Below are 10,062 nucleotides of genomic sequence, written 5' to 3'. Positions count from 1 at the left end.
CGCTTGGCGAAGCCCTGCCGGGATCCTGCTGCATCCATCACCACGCCGTCGTGCTGCTGGATCTTCATCAACCTCTCCTTCCCCCTTGTTGGATCAAGTTGGAGGAGACGTCTTCCCAACCGTACGTGTGTAGAACGCGGAGGTGCCGTCCGTTCGGCACTAGGTCATCGGTGATTCGGATCACGTCGAGTACGACCCCATCAACCCCGTTCTCTTTAACGCTTCCGCGCGCGATCTACAAGGGTATGTAGATGCACTCCTCTCTCCCTCGTTGCTAGATGACTCCATAGACTGATCTTGGTGATGCGTAGAAAATTTTAAAATTCTGCTACGTTCCCCAACACAATCGTGAGATAAATATTGTTACAAAACTGGAAGGGGTTAAATTCGAGAGGGATTACCATACAAACACAGACCAAGTTTATAGGAAATCTATGGCTTCAGTTCAAACACCAGAAGCACACCATCAGAACAACCATATAACAAAACAAATTAGCCATCATGAAAACCTCCATCCACCCCTGGATTCTACACATTCTAAGCACAATCATCATACTTGATGCAGGAAAATATAGAGCAATGCATTGAAGAATGTCCAAAGGGCAATGGTACTACCAACTGCAAGGTATGTAGGTCAAAAAATGACATGCCCATGATCTTATTATACAGAAATATCCATGCATTATGAGGTGCCAATAGGTAATTATGGAGCGCTTGCATAATGACACAATCACAGCCACAGTCACAGTCAACACACAAACACACACACACACACAGTCAGTCATAAAATGACACACAGTCACAGTCAACACACAAACACACACACACACAGTCAGTCATAAAATGACACAGTCACAGTCAACACACAGACACACACAGAGACACAATGGAGCGCTTGCACACAAGAAACAGACAAAGAAACACATACACATACAGTCAGTCACACACACAGAGTCATGGTCACACACACACAGTCAGACACAATGGAGTGCTTGCACACAAGAAACAGACAAAGATAGGATGAAACTAATCGAAGACATGAGAAAAAGTAAACTGTTTGTTCAAGCTTCCCGTTCAAAACCTTCAACTCTGCATTATTTTAGTTTATATAGCTTCAATTCCAAATCTCTCTCTGCATTACCCAACTACAAGCCAGGAGGTCACTACTGTTATATAAACAAAGACGAGTGTAAGAGAGACATAGCAAATTAGGAGGTACCTTTTCTTTATCACCAAATTTCAGAGTCTGCACGTACCAATATTGTATTTTGTGTCACAAGATGAACCTAAAGAGCCCACTAGGAAAATAATAAAATCAACAAATCAAATGAATCATGGAGAACATCATGTAGAATAGTAGTAGTCCGACAAATCCAAAGAAATTCAAGTATATATGTAGATAATCAGAGCTCATGTACATGAAACCTTTCCCTCCCATAACGTTATGAATTTGCAAGCTGAAGATCAAATTTAGTTACCTTGGTTGGTAAAACAGAAAGCGAAAGGAACCCTTAGCAGCCCTTGGCATGCCAGTTTGTATGACTGTAGAGGTGAGCTAAAATTAGAATAATGAGTTGTTCAGATCAAGATGGCCCTCAGAATTAGTTGTCTTCTATTTATGCTTGAAGTCATCATGACCAATTAGTCTTGGAATTGCCAAAATATTGCTGGTGCCATAGACATCTAACTTCTTTCTCAAATAAATATTCCAATAGAATTATCTGTCCTGGAAAGACATACTATCAACATGAATACTTGTGAAGTGAACAAGGAAAACATGGCTAAATAAGCGTTTTGAGACTACAGACATCAACATCGTAAAATATAAAAAACATATTCCAATGGTTCTTTGTAGAATTATTAGTCCTGGAAAGAGTACCATAATATCAGCATGAATACATAATCTTGTGAAGTGAACAAGGAAAACATGACTAAATAAATGTTTTGGGACTATGGACATCAGCATCACAAAATGTAAAAAACATAAATATACCTCGCTGTAAGCAAACCCAACCCATCAGTGTCCTTAGCAATACAAGGAAGAGCAAATGTGACATGTCTATGTCCTACCTGAAATACTTAGAAAAGCTTATTCCAGTGACTGGACATCAGTAATACAAAAGAAGAATATGATATCCACATAAGACATAATGAAACACAGATATCACAAAAAAAATGTATTGTCAAACACCACGGTAAACATGATTATTATGATACAAAAAATAAGGAACAAAAAGGAAAAATGGTGCTATGATGAGTGAGTGAGATAAATAAGATAGGCATGGAATGCATTGGATGCCAAATCGGCCACACAAAGGAGTGGAAGCCAAGCAAATGAGTATTACAAGAGTCAAACATTTCTGCTCAGCCTATCATCATCTATCAGCAGGAGAGAAGCCTGACTAGTGCACGTCTCTCGATCCCTGCTTGCTCGAAACGTCCTACATGGTTTGCATCCCCGAACACATCCCCATATATGAGGAGACATCATTGGAACACAAGCAAAGCATGAAGAAGAAACCAATTGGACAGACCATATAAACACAATCAGAATCACCCATCTAAGCAGTCAAACACACAGTCACACACAGAGAATGGAGCGCCTTGCACACATGAAACGGACAAAGAAACATACATAGATAGGGGCACATCACACACATAGTCAGACAAACACAATGGAGCGCTTGCACACAAGAAACACACAAAGAAACAGACTGTCATATAAACTCAAGGCAAATCTGTAAAAGATGTGGTTAATAATTTGAATAAAACACACCATAGCTAGTATATACTAACACATAAGTGATCATATGTCATGCAAAATTGAATCATCGAACCACAAAAGGGAATAAAGAACAGTAGACATGTATTGTCGAACACCATGGTAAATGATTATGATAAGAAAAATTGACAGCATCAATGTTCATACACACAAAAAATAAATACCACTTACGAACAAAACCTACTTGCATTGAACATAGATTAAATTAAAAAATTAGCAGATTTACACTATATTAGGTCACAACTAGGTATAAACAAACATAGCATAAAATCTATATGCAATCCAAATCCTAATCACGCCCAGGCTTCCCAAGTGCATGGCATACATAGCGACAAATACAGAAGTTAGCATTCTCGATATTTTAACCAGTGGGTACAAAGTTTGCTCCAAGTTGATGCCATAAAATTTAACAGGACAAACAAAAGGGGTGCGGCAAAAGTGAACAGCATTGATAAAAAAACATGTGATGAACGTGCTTTCACAAATAAATAAATTCCGCTCACAACTGAATTATATGCCCAGAAGTCAATGAAATAATTCCGGAGTTATGCTATGCAATCTAGAATGAAGTGTAGTGGGGACTAACTAGCAGCACCTCATCTAGTACTCGTATGAAAATGGAAATAGCAACAGGAGGAAACCTTGTCCAACAGTAGCAGTAGCAGGTGTTCAATTAGTCAGGCACTCTGCTCTGCCTGCCTGCAAGAAATGGCACCCACGGCCTACATGATTTGCACCCCTGAACACACATCACCATGTATGGGAACACAAGCAAAGCATGATAGGAAGTAATAACCAATTGAAAAGAGCAGAAGCAATAACACCCATCAGAACAACCGTAAAGAATCACCCCTGCGTCTGGGATGAGAGCACACACGCCTGCAGAAAGTGAAACAAGCTAGCACAACGGTGGACGAACCAAGCTAGTACAATCAGAATCGACAAAGGAACCAGAGTATCAAAGGGAATGTCTCTAATGGACGAACACGTACAAGCTAGTCGTTGAGATTTGAAAACAACCGACGAGGTGACGGTGCCTAGGAACCAACTAGCACGACAAACCTCTCTGTCTCCCCATTTCCGGCCGTAACCCAATTTCAAAACCAAGACCCGACCGTTCCTGTAACACTCGCGCTGACACCGAACACGAAACGCAAGCGCACGCAGAAATTTCTCAATCGCAAACCAGACGTAGACCCTCGACGAGACGGACCAAGAACACGCGAGCGCATCGGGGTGACGGTGGGGACGAGCAAAAACGGACGACGGCGAGGACGAGCAGAATAAAATCAGACGCGACTCTGAACTGATGAACGGCGGGGACGAGCAAAATCAACTCGGAAGCGATTCTAAACCGACAAATCGAGCACGAGCAGAACCAAATCGGACGTGACTCTAAACGGACGAACGGCGGCGAGAACGAGCAAAATCAAACCAGGCGGGACTCTCTATCTAAACCGGCGACGGCGAGGATGAGCAAAACCAAACCCAGACGCGGTTCTAAACGGACGAATCAACCGAGCGAGGACGAGCAAGATGAAATGCGACTCGAGGAGGACAGAGGCACGGCAAACCCGGATGAAGAGAGGAGGAGGAGGAGCAAACCGGGTAGAGCGTGGCGAGGAGGAGAATGGCACGACGCGGACGAAGAGTGGAGGAGCGGTGGACCTGCCAGAGCACGACGAGGAGGACAAAGGCTCGGCCCGGACGAAGAGTGGAGGAGGCGCGGTCGCGCAGACCGGTCAGAGCGCGGCGAGGAGGCGAAGGCGCGACCCTGGCAAAGAGAGGGGAGGAGTAGCGGACCGGCCAGAGTGTGACGAGGAGGCGAGAGGCGCGAACCGGGCGAAGAGAGGAGGAGGAGCGGGTCGGACAAAGGGCGCGGCTTTATAGCCGGGGCAGAGGCGGTGGCGCCAGCCGGGGCAGAGGCGGTGCCGGACACGGCTTCGGCGAGCAGGCGTGGCACGGTGGCGGAAGTAAAGAAGGAAAGTGGAGCGTGGAGGGCGTAGGTTCAGGCCGGATCCGGATCGGATGGGCAGCCGAGGGCGGCGGTGGTTCTTCCCGTTGGGATTTGGGGGCGGACAGGGGAATTTCCTTTTTCTAGGGTGGACACGGGATTTCTGCAGTAACGACCACGCCGTGTCGTGTTTTTTTAGGAGTCCGTGCCGTGTCTTAGAAATGTATTTTAGTACGCTATACATTGGCATACTTATACTTACCATATTAGAGCGTCTCAAATGCTGATCCATAAAACGGACATGGTATTCGTCCTTGGATATCAATATTTATATGGGAGTCGGCTATCCAACCAGGCATGTATGCATTTCAAACCGCATCTAAATGAATCAGACTAAATGCCTGCAAATCAGATGATTTTAATGTTAATCGTACAAAAATCTTTACATTTTTGACATATTTCGTTAAATAAAAGCTACTGGACTTCAACCTAGTCTAAATCTAAAGCGACGCACGCCCTCTGAGTCTTTATTGTTCTCGTCCGTGCCCATGTCGAGCGATCGTGTCTGGCGGCCAGCTGAGCCATGCGGAGTGAAGGTGCGGTCGCTAGCAAGTAAGAGTAGGACATGGGACATGGATCGGCTCACGCGACTCAAGGCCTTGCCGCCTCCCACGCCCCACTCCTTCTTGTTGGAGTTTGTAGCCTACCCATCACCGGTGCACGTGAGGTCGATGATGAACGTGGACAGACCGGCCTTGTTGTGGAATCAACGCCCTCGAAGCGTCATTGGCGGAGCGAGGGATGTGCAGTTGCCAGCATCCTCGTCCGCGACCGCTTGCGCCGCCTCCGCGTCTGGCAGCGTCGTGACCATGTTGCAGGCAGTGCGAGTGTGTGTGGCCTCGTACAACACCCATTGCTCGGCGATAAAGTTGGGGTTCTCCGCGCCCTTTGCCGTCTCAGCCTACTCGCTCGTGAGCTCGCCTTAGATTTGGCCTTTTGGCAGCTGGTGCTGCTTGAGGAGGGAAAAGTTGTACCCTATTCCTCATGCGCCTGCCAAAACCCCAACATCGACTGCGGCGCTGGCTATCGCTCTGCTCTGGTGTCCTTGAAGTGTGTATGTGAAGGAAATATGCCCCAAAATAAAGTTGTCATTTATATTTCCTTATATCATGATAAATGTTTATTATTCATGCTAGAATTGTATTAACCGGAAGCAACTCCAACGGGTCGACCCAAACGGACGGCGATTTTGTCCGCATGTTGTCCGTTTGGGTCGGCCAGACGGACACGGATGTCCGCTTCCGCATTTGGGTCGGTGCGTGCGCCCAACGCTGGCCCGAACCCATTTTGACGGCGCAAAAAAAAATGATCGCATGCATATTAAAAAAGAGAAACAACATTAATTAAACATTAAAGCTGGCCACGAAGACCGACGAGAGTCCACGCGTCCACATTTGCATTTAAAAAAATAAAAACAGCCTAAACTACGAGGCGGCATGCTGCCCTAGGCATCATCGTCGTCGTCCTCGGGGTCCGTGAGGTCGATGAGCGTCGGCGCCGGCCCGGCCCAGGCGAACGCCGTGTTCCAGAGCGCCGTCATGTCGGGCAGTGCTGGCGCAGGCAGTGCCGGCGCGGGGGGGGGGGGGGGGGGTGTGCGGCCGCCTATGTAGCCGCGGCCTGGCGTGCCTCCTCCTCGGCCTCGTGTTGCTCCTCCTCGAGGTCGCGCTCGAGCATCTCGAGGTATTCGCCGTCGCGGCGCTCCTCGGCCACCCTGATCTTGCGCCAGTGCTCGAGGTACGCCTGCTCCTGCGCCAGCATCGCTCCCATCCAGACCGGCGGCGTGTGTACCCACTCGCGCACTAATCCCGTCCAGGAGTAGCGCTCAATGGGGGATGGCTCCCACTCCGGCTCCGGCTTGATGGGGGACGGTGGGGCCACCGGCGGCACCACTCTGTCACCCGCCGCGGAGAGGGCAAGGGCCTGTGCCATTGCCGCCTCGTACCGAGCCTCCTCTTCTGCCTTCGCCCTGCGCCGCTCGTCCTCCTCGCTCTCCCGGCAGACGGCCACAAGGGCCGGCTGGTAGGCGTCCTCCGCCGCCTGGTCCTGCTCGCGGATGACGAGCGCCGGTGGCGGTGACCTCCGGTCGACCTCGCGCACGCCCCGTCGCCTCGCCTCCTCGTGCTTGAAGGCGAACCACCTCGCCCAGTTGGGTGAGTCGGTTGCGTAGGCGGGGTCGCGGCGCTGCTCTGGCGTCGGTAGTGCCCGCCGGCGCCGCACCTCCTCCGCGTGAGCATGAGCCGACCGTGGCGCCGGCGGCACTGGGATCCTATCTAGATCCAGATGCCAATCGTGCGGCAGCGTCACGTCGGGAAACGGCAGAGGCTGGCGGTGCTGCCAGTGCGACTCCGCCTGGTGCACTGGCACGTTCACGCGCTGCCTCTGCCGACAAGGCGCCGGCGCCGGCGGAGGCGGGAGGAAAGGGGTGGCGGGGGACTTGCCATTGGCCTTGCTGCCGCTGGCGCCGGAGAAGAGGCCCATCTCGCTGTGGTTGTGGTGGCTAGGGTCTGCCGGCGACGATGGAGCAAAGGATGCCAGATGTGGACGGCGAGTTTGGATGAGGATGGCCCCGCCGCACGGTCGGCTTAAAAAAGGACGAGCGCCGTCGCTGACGCGTGGGGCCGTCGTCATAAATTAAGCTGATCGCGTGGGCAGCGGGTAGTTGGACGGCTGCCATGTGGGGACGCGGCGGACAGCGTGAAGGCGCGCGAAGCGTCCGTTCGGCGTCCGCGCCGACGCATTTGGGGCGCAAATTTTGACCGCAAATGCGTCGGCGCACACGACGCAGACGTGATTTGGGTTTGGGTCGGCGCGTTGGGCCGCCACTTTTGTCTGCGCCGACCCAAATGAACGCAGGTGGACGAAATGGGTCGGCCCTTTGGAGTTGCTCTTAGAAATGTATTTTAGTACGCTATACATTGGCATACTTATACTTACTATATTAGAGCGTCTCAAATGCTGATCCATAAAACGGACATGGTACTCGTCCTTGGACACCAAAATTTATATGGGAGTCGGCTATCCAATCAGGCATGTGTGCATTTCAAACTGTATTTAAACAAACCGAACTAAATGCCTGCAAATCGGACGATTTTAATGTTAATCATACAAAAAATCTTTACATTTTTGACATATTTCGTTAAATAAAAGCTATTGGACTTAAACCTAGTCTAAATCTAAAGCGGCGCACACCCTCTGAGTCCTTATTCTTCTCGTCCGTGCCCATGTCGAGCGGTCGTGTCCGGACTGTCTGGCGGCCAGCTGAGCCATGCGGAGTGAAGGTGCGGTCGCTAGCAAGTAAGAGTAGGACATGGGACATGGATCGGCTCACGGGACTCGAGGCCTTGCCACCTCCCACGCCCCACTCCTCCTTGTTGGAGTTTGTAGCCTGCCCGTCACCGGTGCACGTGAGGTTGATGATGAACGTGGACAGACCGGCCTCGTTGTGGAATCAACGCCCTCGAAGCGTCATTGGCGGCACGAAGGATGTGCAGTTGCCAGCATCCTCGTCCGCGACCGCCAGCGCCGCCTCCGCGTCTGATAGCGTCGTGACCATGTTGCAGGCAGTGCGAGTGTGTGCAGCCTGGTACAACACCCATTGCTCGGCGATAAAGTTGGGGTTCTCCGCGCCCTTTGCCGTCTCAGCCTACTCGCTCGCGAGCTCGCCTTAGATTTGGCTTTTGGCAGCTGGTGCTGCTTGAGGAGGGAAAAGTTGTACCCTATTCCTCATGCGCCTGCCAGAACCCCGACATCGACTGCGGCGCCGGCTATTGCTCTGCTCTGGTGTCCTTGAAGTGTGTATGTGAAGGAAATATGCCCTAAAGGAAGTAATAAAGTTTTTATTTATATTTCCTTATATCATGATAAATGTTTATTATTCATGCTAGAATTGTATTAACCGGAAGCAACTCCAATGGGCCGACCCAAACGGACGGTGATTTCGTCCGCTTTTTGTCCGTTTGGGTCGGCCAGACGGACACGGATGTCCGCTTCCGCATTTGGGTCGGCGCGTGCGCCCAACGCTGGCCTGAATTCATTTTGACGGTGCAAAAAATGGACGCATGCATATTAAAAAAGAGAAACAACATTTATTAAACATTAAAGCCGGCACGAAGGCCGGCGAGAGTCCATGTGTCCACATTTGCATTAAAAAAATAGCCTAAATTACGAGGTGGCGCGCTGCCCTAGGCGTCGTTGTCGTCCTTGGGGTCCGTGAGGTCGATGAGCATCGGCGCCGGCCCGGCCTAGGCGAACGCCGTATTCCAGAGCGCCGTCATGTCGGGAAGTGCCGACACAGGCAGTGCTGGCGCGGGGGGTGTGCGGCCACCTATGCAGCCACGGCCTGGCGCGCCTCCTCCTCAGCATCGCGCTCCTCCTCCTCGAGGTCGCGCTCGAGCATCTCGAGGTACTTGCCGTCGCGGCGCTCCTCGGCCACCCTGATATTGCGCCAGTGCTCGAGGTATGCCTGCTCCTTGCTACGTCTTGAGCTTGCGTTGGTTTTCCCCGAAGAGGAAGGGATGATGCAGCAGAGTAGCGTAAGTATTTCCCTCAGTTTTTGAGAACCAATGTATCAATCCAGTAGGAGCCCACGCTCAAGTCCCTCGTACCTGCACAAAGCGATAGCTACTCGCAACCAACGCGATTAGGGGTTGTCAATCCCGTCACGGTCACTTACGAGAGTGAGATCTGATAGATATAATATTTCTGGTATTTTTGGTATAAAGATGCAAAGTAAAAAGTAAAAGCAAAGTAAAAAAGCAAAGAAAGATTAAAGTGATGGAGATTGATATGATGAGAATAGACCCGGGGGCCATAGGTTTCACTAGTGGCTTCTCTCAAGAGCATAAGTATTCTATGATGGGTGAACAAATTACTGTTGAGCAATTGACAGAATTGAGCATAGTTATGAGAATATCTAGGCATGATCATATATATAGGCATCACGTCCGTGACAAGTAGATCGAAACGATTGTGCATCTACTACTATTACTCCACTCATCGACCGCTATCCAGCATGCATCTAGAGTATTAAGTTAAAAATAAAGTAACGCCTTAAGCAAGATGACATGATGTAGAGAGATAAATTCATGCAATATGAAATAAACCCCATCTTGTTATCCTCGATGGCAACGATACAATACGTGCCTTGCTGCCCCTTCTGTCACTGGGTAAGGACACCGCAAGATCGAACCCAAAGCTAAGCACTTCTCCCATGACAAGAACTACCAATCTAGTTGGCCAAACCAAATGGATAATTCGAAGAGACTTG

Source organism: Triticum urartu, chromosome 4A (assembly GCF_056163025.1).
Source record: "Triticum urartu cultivar PI428250 chromosome 4A, HENAU_Tu73, whole genome shotgun sequence".
Lineage (NCBI taxonomy): Eukaryota > Viridiplantae > Streptophyta > Magnoliopsida > Poales > Poaceae > Triticum > Triticum urartu.
The sequence above is the reverse complement of the archived record's forward strand: the minus strand, read 5'-3'. Positions refer to the sequence as shown.